At 35.8% G+C, this 10,661-nt stretch overlaps 1 protein-coding gene across 1 annotated transcript in view; it reads right to left on the reverse strand.

Annotated features, from left to right (window-relative positions):
- Positions 1 to 10,086, reverse strand: part of LOC108696199 (ATP-dependent translocase ABCB1) — a 51,253-nt gene extending 41,167 nt beyond the window's left edge. The window contains exon 1 of the mRNA XM_041568761.1: positions 10,042 to 10,086. The gene's annotated coding sequence lies outside the window, so the exon portion shown is untranslated. The remainder of the gene's footprint in view (positions 1 to 10,041) is intronic.
- Between the last annotated feature and the right edge of the window lie 575 nt (positions 10,087 to 10,661).

Below are 10,661 nucleotides of genomic sequence, written 5' to 3' on the forward strand. Positions count from 1 at the left end.
GGGTAAAATATTTTTGACTTCCTTGTTTTGTGACAAAGTCACGTGATTTCCCTCCCAGCCCCTAATTTGCATATGCAAATTCCGATTTGATTCGGCCAAATCTGAATCCTGCTGAAAAAGGCCGAATCCTGGCCAAATCCCAAACCAAATCCTGGATTCGGTGCATCCCTACTAATAACCTGTAAAATAAATTTTTCAGTTACTCCTTTGAAGTACTAATGTGAATATTAAAGTCCCAAATTTTGTTGGTTTTGCCGTATAAATGTACAGTAGATCTGTTTGTTTGAGCTCACCAAATGAGTGGTTCTCTGCTTTATTGGCCACTCATGTTGGGCAAAATCAAACTGATATCATCTTCAGCCAATGCAGTACTCATCTAATGGGATTTTGAAACCTGTCTGATTTTTACCCAATTTTTTACAAGATATTGGTGGGCCAGCCAGTCCCAAGAAACCCACTTTAATAAACTCAGTCTGGAGGGGCTAAATCAGCAGCTGTTATCAGCATGTGTATAACCAACTTACCTCCTTGTTTCCATCATTATTTTAAAAATAAAAGTTTAAAGAAACTGAGACGTCAGTAAAAACACTGCTTGGTATTACTTAAGAACTAAGAAGCAGATTATGAAAATGTGAAGTGGAGATTTCCAGCAGTGTGGATTGTAACCACCCTATTTTTTTTTTTTTTAATTTTTCTTACAGCCAGGAAAATGTTTTAACAAATTGGCACATTTATTAAAGTAGTTCTAAATGTATGATGACTGATTAGAGCAACTATAATACCTGACTGATATTAAAAAGCAGATTATGAAAATGTGAAGTGGAGATTTCCAGCAGTGTGGATTGTATCCACCCTATTTTTTTTTTTTAATTTTTCTAACAGCCAGGAGAATGTTTTAACAAATTGGCACATTTATTAAAGTGGTTCTAAGTGTATGATGACTGATTATTGCAACTATAATACCTGACTGATATGGCAAAACCCAGGAAAAATTGTAATGTCATGCAGGTGTATTGGGATTTGCCAAATCAGTAAAAAAAAAAATGTTCTCATTAATATGAATTAGTAATAATACAGAAAATAATTTGTAAATCTGAACCTACCGTTGGGTAAATTTTTTATATTGTAAATCCATCCTCAAAGTGATAAAATCAAGGGTAGATTGAAAAAAGGAACTTGAAAAACTAACATTTTTTATTTTCATGTGCATCATGTGCTCAGAAAAAGAATGCATTCTATCTTGGGAAACAAAGTAACAAGGCTAAAAGGGTGCTTTCTAGGGCTGATTTACAAATAGGTGCTAAATTGCACACATGTGATTGACAGTTACAACCAATACCAACTTTGCTTTCCTTTTTTAACTTGCTGTTTAAAACTAATTTCCATTTGATTGCTAAGTGCAAATCAGCGTTATAACTTAATAGGCCTAATAACTAACCTCCCTTGAAACATAGATTGAAATGTATGCTATTTTTGTTTCTTTCGATAGACAATTTGTTTTGCTCCAAATTCCTTTAACTCATGCTGTCTCCCTCTGTCTTTTGTGTCTGTGCAAACAATGATGGTTTCTTCTCTGCTTTTTCATATTGGAGTCTTTAGTTCATACCATGTACATGTAAATCTGTTTGGTATCTATGTCCACAAAGAAAGGAGAGAATACATTTGCATTTTAATCAGTAGCGTTGGGTCCAAACACCCTGCATTTTCCCTCTGGCTATACAACCTCCCAAGCCTTTCCTTCAGTTCAACATACTGTACAGTCTTTTCTCAGTATAATTCAGGCACATCAGGTCTTTCATGTCTGTAGGTGACTCGAGTTTTTCTCCTTCCGTATATGGTAATCACCTACAGACGCTGTTGTGACATTTGCAAGATCTGTAAACCTGATTCCTCTCAGCTGAAACAAACCCCACAATTTAAAAAATAATCAGCAAAACATATTCAGAAGTTGTTACAAATCCTAAAGAAGATATTTATGTATGTTCAGCACTGTAAAACCAACCTGATAGGGCTCAATTACTAATCTTGTAAAGTGTACTTCTTGTGGAGTGTGGACTTGAGGAAGGTAATATTATGAAAGAAGGTGAACAAACATTTGGAACACACGAAAAAGCACACTTGGAGGCTGATTCATAGTAATAGGAAATTTATTCATCAGGCATAGATTGGTGGCGTTTTGGTGCCGCGACAAAAAAAATAGCTGTGCGCATAAAATTGTTGCGTGTCAAAATTTTTCAGAAACCCATTGACTTTAATGAATTTGGACAAAATACTCAAGCGTATAGATACGGACGCTTGCATTAAATTGTTGCATGCCAAAATAATTTTGACGCCCGTTAACTTCAATGCATTACGCGTTTCACAAATTTTTCCGCTGTTTCACAAATTTTCCGTCAAAGCGAAACAGGACAGTTTCACCCATTACTATTGATTTATCAATTTACTTTCAAATTCAGGAAAATAACCTGTGATCATGGAAAAAAACCTGTGGCACAATGTGTGTTGCTTATTTACAAAATAAGCAACAACAAAAAGAGGCCCACACAAGCGAGAATCACATTGTTCCACTGATTCTCAATGAGGAAGAAAACCTTGTGTGTTTTAATAAAACTGGGGGGAGGGGGAATAAATAAATTTGCTTTAGACGATTGCTATTGACTTCTTTTGAAACTCACCAGCTTTAACTTGCCAAGTATCTTCTGGCAACTTTTGGCAGTTTGTTTTCGTTCAATAAACTTTGGATAAACTTTTGAAAATTAACCCGTAAGTGGTAAATTCTTCAGTCTTCACCTGTCCAAGTTCAGGGAAACAATTGGTGACAAAATAAGTTTTGGTTAGTAGCAAGGATGCGCAGGGAATTTTCTCTTTTTGCGGCACGTGAAAATCTCGCAGACAAAAAATTTGGAGCAACAAATTTGCACGTCAAAATTGAAGCACGTATAAAAATTGTCGCGCGTAAAATTATTCATCCGCCCATTGACTTTAATGCATTTGGACAAAATAGTTGCGGGTATAAAAATTGTCGCTTGTGTAAAAATTGTTGCGCGAAAATTTTAAAACAAAAGCTTTAAAGTTGATCCTATACATCCTTATATATGTAGCTTGTATGATGAATATATATATATATATATATATATATATATATATATATATATATATATATATATATATTTATATATACACACACACACACACACACACAGGCATAGGACCTGTTATCCAGAATGCGCAGGACCTAGGGTTGTCCGGATAACGGACCTTTCCGTAATTTGGGTCTTCATGGCTTAAGTCTACTAGAAATTCATTTAAACATTAAATAACCCCAATAGGCTGGTTTTGCTTCCAATAAGGATTAATTATATCTTAGTTGGGATCAAGTACAAGCTACTGTTCGGAGATTTCTGGATATCGGGTTTCCAGATAAGGGATCCTATACCTGTATAGAGAGATATATATAATATATCAAAACAGGGGGGTTGTAGGAGCACTCTAAAGGCTTTAAAGTATATATATAAGTATAATAAATGCTATTGCATATGTAGCCAAAACAGGGGTTATTTTGTTACAAAGTTATGATCATAAAATTGATAAGCCACCATACCATGTCAAGGTAAACCCCGAATGGCAGTCCCTAACTTGTTTTGGGTACATGTGCAATAGCATTTATTATATATATATATATATATATACTTTAAAGCCTTTAGAGTGCTACCACAACCAGAAAAAACGCACTCCAATGTCTTGTTGAAGGTGAGAAAAAGTGAAAATGTATTTCAACGTTTTGGCGCACTGACTTGGGCTGTCTTCAGGAAACTCCGAAATGTTAAAATAAATTTTCACTTTTTTTCACCTTAAACAAGACCTTGGAGTGCGGTTTTTGTTCTGTGGTTTGTTATGCTATGTTATAACACAGCACCCAGGCAGTTACCTACAAGGATTGAAAGTGCACCACTATGGACTATATATATATATATTTATCTATATTAGTGCAAGCCCTACATTTATATATGCATATCTCTTTTATGTAATAATGTAAAAGCATGTATGGATTCTAAATAGGTGTTCATATTTATAACTTCAGCATCATATAGAATAAATAGGTTTCTACATGCAGCCAATTTGTCACAGATGCCAAAAAAGAGCACACGCTGGTCTTTTACAAATCATTGACATTTATTCATACATAGGAGCAAACTTGCTCACCTCTGAAAATTCGCCATCGACGGCTTCGCTCACACTTCACCAGGCGTAGATTCGGCAGGACAACGCTAATTCACTAAAATCCAAAGTTGCGTTCAGGGCGCCGAACAATGGCGTTGTTGCGCTAGCCTTAATGCGCCATGTTAAGCGAAGTTGCGCTAGCATTGCCTAATTTGCATATGGTGGGAAGTTAAAGTTGAATGGACGTATATGTTACAGCAAATACATTACACTACACAAGCCCGGGAAACCTTAATAAAATAAAATAGAGTTGTTATATTGCCCTACACATGAGCTCAGTGTATAGTTTATGTGCCATATGTTAGGAAATGTAGGGGGGAAGCCAGTTACCCCCCAAAAAAGTTACGCTCTTTTTCAGCCTATCACCCTGAAAAAGGAAAAGGCGCCAGCGTTTTTTGAAGGCAAGTCTGATGCAAGAGGTAACGTTCAGTACAATCCGCATCTTGGTGAATTTGCGTAGTTGCGTCCATTCGCCAGAGCGCAAATTCGCCAGTCGTTAGGGAGTGAAGTACCGCTAGAGTCTATCTCCTTCGCTAGCGAAATAACGCTGGTGACCGTTAGCAAATCGGCAAAGTACCGAAAATGATATCACTCTGACGAATTCTCCCCGCGTTAGTCACTTCGCCCTTTAGTAAATTTGCCCCATAGACGTTTCATTTATTGCCAAACCTTTAGATAGGAAGCAGATGTAAGAAATGTCAATGTATATTAAAACAAGATTTTTCCTTTTGCTTACTGTTGCTGTCTTTTTCAGGCAGTTGTTTTTGGACCTGATGGGTTTTAAACCCAAAGTGAAAAATACTTTATGTAAAAACATTTAAAAAAAAAAAAAACAGACGCTAATCAATCATGTAAATAAGAATAAATTAAGTCTGAGATTTTGTAGGGTACTTTTTGACTCGGTCATCCACCCCTCTAAAGATGGTGCAATACATTCCCTCAAATGGGTTTGAATCATAGAAAATATGTTTTTTCAAATATTTTTGGACTAATAATTTCCCTGGTGGGTCTTGAGAAAGGGCTAATCAAAATGTAAAATGTACAAACAAGAATAATAAAAACATAAATATATAAATAACTGAAACCAAACAAAAACATGGATACAAACAATACTTGCAAGTATTTTTTTTAAAGCACGAATACGCTGGATTTATTCATTAAAAACATTAAAAAAGTCACCAAAAAAAGCTCTTCAAGTAAAAGCTGTTGAGGTTCAATATACATCAATGGGAATAGTCTATAACAATTTAATTTTTTTTCCCAGTTCATTGAAACATTCGAGATTTTTAGCTGCATTAAGGGGGTTATTTATCAAAGGTCGAGTTTGTGAGGGTTTTTCTACCTCGAATGTTTGCTTATTTGTGAAAAAACTTGAATGTAAAAAACTCGAATCAAAGCAATTGGGGGAAAAACTCTAATACTCAAATTGTTGGAGTTATCGGCAAAAAAAACTTGAATAGCTTAAATTTATCAGGTTTTTGAATGAAAACCACCGAAAAAAAAAAAAAAAAATTATGGAGGCTAAAAATACCTTCAAATGGTTCATGGGACCTCTGCCATTGACTTCTACATGACCTTGACAGTTTTTAGCTGAAGTATTTTCAGATTCAAGCTATTTGCAGCTTCAGGGCATAATAAATCTCGAAAAATTTGAGTTTTTATTTAACCTGAAAAATTTGAGTTTTTATTGAAAATACCCTTGAAAAACTTAAATCTGCTTCTAAAAGCAATGGAACAAAGTGATTCTCGTGTGATTCATGCTGGAGCACAACAATTTTTTCTCATGCGTGTGAGCATATTTTTCTCATTTTTTTCTTAAACAAGCTATTGTTTGTGAAAAAAGGTTTGAGTTCTGTTGTGTTTTTTTTACCGCTGCTCAAGTTTTTTTTTCTCAACCTCGAAAATTAGTAAATAGGCCCTCTAATAAAGACTAACCACAACAAACTACCATCTATAAGTTGTTGGCTGCACGGTCAGCACATACTGAGATTATTCTTTTTTTAACTGTAGATTATCAATGTACTGGAGCAAGAGAGAAGAAAGTATACCATCCCCATACAATATTGCTTTGGATTGCTAGGTCCTTCTGACATTAAGAGAACAATTTCTGTACATTTTTAGTGTTAATCCATGATCCATGAATCACAGATTAAGACATTTTTAATTTCATAGTAGTTGGCATGAATTTGCCTACATTAAGGGCACACTGTAAGTTCGTTTCTGGTTTTTCCCAGCAAGAATTTGGCAAGCTGCTGTATCTGCCACAGGTCTAAGGGCAATCACATGTGTTGTACCAGAATTTATTCTTAATCAAATTAAAGTTAATGAAAAAACTCAGGTACTCTAAGAATAATGGCACATAGGGCAAATGAGAGCATTTAGCTCCCAAGGCGATTTCCAGCTCATCAGGCAGGAAAGGAGATTTTGGAATCGCTCCCATTTCAAGGGCAATCAATGATCTGGTCTTGTAGGGAGGAGGGCATGAACTCCAGACAAGGAACAGAACAAGAGTGGGGCTAGCCCTCCATTTCCCAAACAAAATCTCTTTGTGGGTTTTTTACCCATTGGCAAGGTATGTAGAAAAATGCCAGATTTTGACTCTAAAAGTGGCCATAGACGTAACAATTACGATCTTTCTTGGAAAAGATCTTTCCAAGAAAGATCTTTCATTTCAATACACACGTGTAGAGCTGAATCGTCAGATATACAGGTAGAAACAATAGAATTCTACCTCTATCTGACAATTCAGCACTAACAATAGCCGATGTTTGGGTCCCTTCAAAGTAGAGATGCACCGAATCCACTATTTGGGATTCAGCCAAATCCCCAAATCCTTGGTGAAAGTTTTGGCTGAATACCGAACCGAATCCCAATCCCAATCCTAATTTGCATATGCAAATTAGGGACAGGAAAGGAAAAAGTGGAAAAAAATCTTCTTTTGTGACAAAAAGTTATGTGATTTCCCTACCCGCCCCTAATTTACATATGCAAATTAGGATTCAGATTCGGTTTGGCCAGGCACAAGGATGCGGCCAAATCCGAATCCTGCTGAAAAAGGCAGAATCCTGGCTAAATCCTGAACCGAATCCTGGATTCGGTGCATCCCTACTTCAAAGGCACCCGATCAAAATTTTCCGTCCAGCCCGATCGAAGAGTCGACCGATAGCCAGGTATTCTGCCGATATCAGTTGGCTCTTTTTTCACCATACCATGTACGATATTATCTGTGCGTCTATGGCCACCTTAACTCTCCCCAAGTGGTATGCTCTCAAGAAAGAGTAAATAAAGTTTGCACTTGAGCTGTCTTCTAAGCAACTAAAAGGGCAACTGTGTTTATTATAAAAATCTACAGACCAGCAGTGGATATTTAATACATTTCGTTCACAAATAGAGTGAATTATATGTCCTGCTCTAACTGCCAGATTCCAGCATGAGTGAGAAATGTTCAACGCAGTACTGACAAAGGGGATGGTTGCGTTTTTTGAATCGGGGAATAGATAAGCTGAGGAAGCACATTAATAAAGCATTGATGACTCATATAATATAAAACTTAAAAAAAAAAGATTAAGCATTAAAAGCCAGCAGATAAATAAAATAAATAAAAAAACCACATCTTTACATCTTTTTTTCATTCATCCAGGCCATGATATACAGTATCTCGTAGAGTTAAGTCTAAGAGTCTAAGAGTCAAGTTTTCTTGAAAACGTTTTACTAGACAAAGTTGACTATTTCTTGTTTATTACCCTCTTTGCTTTTTAAGGTGGCACTTCAAGTAACCATATAGTAAAACTGTCAAGGTAGTCAAGTCCAAGTTCTATTTTCAGTTGTGAATGAATTGGTATACAGGTATGGGATCTGTTATCCGAAAACCCTTTATCCAGAAAGCTCCCAATTATGGAAAGGCTGTCTCCCATAGACTCCATTTCATCCAAATAATAGACATTTTTTAAAAATGATTTCCTTTTTCTCTTAAGGTATATAGATCCAAATTATGGAAAGATCCATTATCTGGAAAGCACCAGGTCCCAAGCATTCTGGATAACAGGTCCCATACCTGTATATATGTTTTTATTCTGACATCTGGGCAACCTGGGAGAATCATTGACCCCCTCTCCCAAAGCCACTTTTGCCCTACTGCAAGTGTCAAGTCACTGAAACTTGTGTCTAGAAGAACTAGTTTTTGTTTTGTATATATATTATCAGAATTTACCTTCTAAATTTAACCTTACCAACTTCTTTGTAATGAGCCTTCTTCTCTTTCTTACAGGAGTCTTTAGCATGAACTGTGAACTCTTTGCAAACAACAAAAAAACATTACATTTCCATATTAATTAGTAGAGTTTTGTCCAAACACACTGCTTTACTTTTGGTCATATAAGCTCTAAAGTGGTGACTTCAGTTCAGCTTTCTGTACAGTCTATTCTAATTGCGATCTGGAGAATTTTTTTGGTTTGCAGGTGACTGGAGTTTATCTCCTTCCATATATGGGAATCAACTGAAGACGCAAGATCTGTAAACTTAATTGCTCTCTGTGCTCTGTGGAATCCGGGTTGTAGGTGACTTGAGTTTTTCCCCTTCCATACAGAGAATTACTAATTGGTAGTGTTGTGATATGTGCTAGATCTAGAAACTTGATTTCTGTCTTAGGACAAAATGTAATCAGCACAATATAATAAACGTTATACAGCTCTTTTAACTTAATATCAATGAAATAAAGTCATTTTCATATCAATTTTATCTTCAATATCTCTCTCTCTCAGCATCTGTTTCTCTTCATTCTGTCTTCATGAATGAGTTGGGTGTCAGATTTTCATTGACAGTTAGATCCAATATATCTTATAGAGGAGCTTCCTTTCCTAGCAGATGAATTAGAGCTCACTCGTGTAGCTGATTCCAGTACAAACAAAATCAACAAAGTAACTGCCTTTTGCACAAATCCTGCATGTAGAGAGACAGGATTTCTGGCGATTTTAATAAAATCAACTCTTGGGAGCAGATTTATCAAGTGTCAAATTTCAAAGTAAAAAATACTTAGAAATTCGACCATCAAATTAAAATACTTTGAATTCGAACTTTTTTCACCAAATTTGGCCATCAAACGATCGAAGTAAAATTGAGAACGATTTTATCGTACGATCTAACAATTTTACTTCGACTTCCAAAAACTTAAAAATAAAAATGCTGTAGAAGGTCCCCATAGGCTAACATAGCACTTCCGCAGGTTAGTTTGACGAAGTATTGAAGTCGAAGTTTTTTAAAGAGACAGTACTTCGATTATAGAATATTCGAATATTCAAACTATTTTACTTCGAAGTATCCTATTAGATGGTTGAAGTATCCAAAAAAATACTTCGAATTTCGAATTTTTTTTCTACGAAAATTCTCTTGAATTCACTTCGACCCTTGAAAAATCTGACCCTTAGAAATCTTTTAGGCAAAAGTAGCCCCCCTAAAAGATTCTACTGGATTCGACGATCATTCAAAATCAGACTCCCAACTCCTGCATGAAGAGTGACTGAAGAGAAACAGATGCTGAGAGAGGGACAGTGAAGAGTAACTTGAATATTTCAGGAACAGTTTCGAATTTTTAATTGATCATATTTAGAAAAGTTCTTATTTCAGCATGATGAAGCTTATATTAAAATGTAATTTTCGTAACAGTTCCCCTTTAACAATCAATGACTCAAGATTACTCACAGAAATGCAATTCAATTTTGCCTGGCAAGGAAAGAGAAACAAGTTTTTGTATGACTTAAAAACATAAGAACTAAAGAAACAATTAAAGGGTATCTAAACCCCAATAAACTGATGTATACTTACTTAGTTGTGTATTCTGTATCCAAATTCTCTGTAAATAATGGACCTCTTGGAAGTAAAGAAAATCCCCATTACAAATGAGATTTTCCAAGTGAGTTATATTAGTTTAATTGCCAATTGTCAGGATGTGCCATTTCAAAAAGAGGTCAAGGCAGTGCTCAGGGGATAGATGGTTCTGAATAGTCCATACTTAAACTAAAAAGGGCATCAGTCACGAAAATTGCAGACATCATTTCTCACTGACAGGACAGATGCTGCACACCAAAAAATCATGACCTCAAAAATAGGAATCTGCATTTTCATGACCCGCTCTCAACAGAAACCTTTCTCTGTGAGCTTCACAAAGCGGCAGTTTATGGCAAGTTTTTCATTAACATCATGGCCTGCCCAATCACCAGATATAAACATCACTAAATCTTTATGGGAAGCTCTGCGATACTGAGAGTAAAGTAGATTTCCATCACCTTCATCCTTCATTGGTTTTTCTGCAGAATGCAATATCCAACCATGCACAGTTAATGGTTCAGTATTCCACTCCACACAATTCAGGACTTATTGTTAGGTGTTAACCCCTATATATTAGACTGTTTATTAAGACATTCGTGGAGGAGATACATAAGAAA

The sequence above is a fragment of the Xenopus laevis genome, chromosome 7L (assembly GCF_017654675.1).
Source record: "Xenopus laevis strain J_2021 chromosome 7L, Xenopus_laevis_v10.1, whole genome shotgun sequence".
Lineage (NCBI taxonomy): Eukaryota > Metazoa > Chordata > Amphibia > Anura > Pipidae > Xenopus > Xenopus laevis.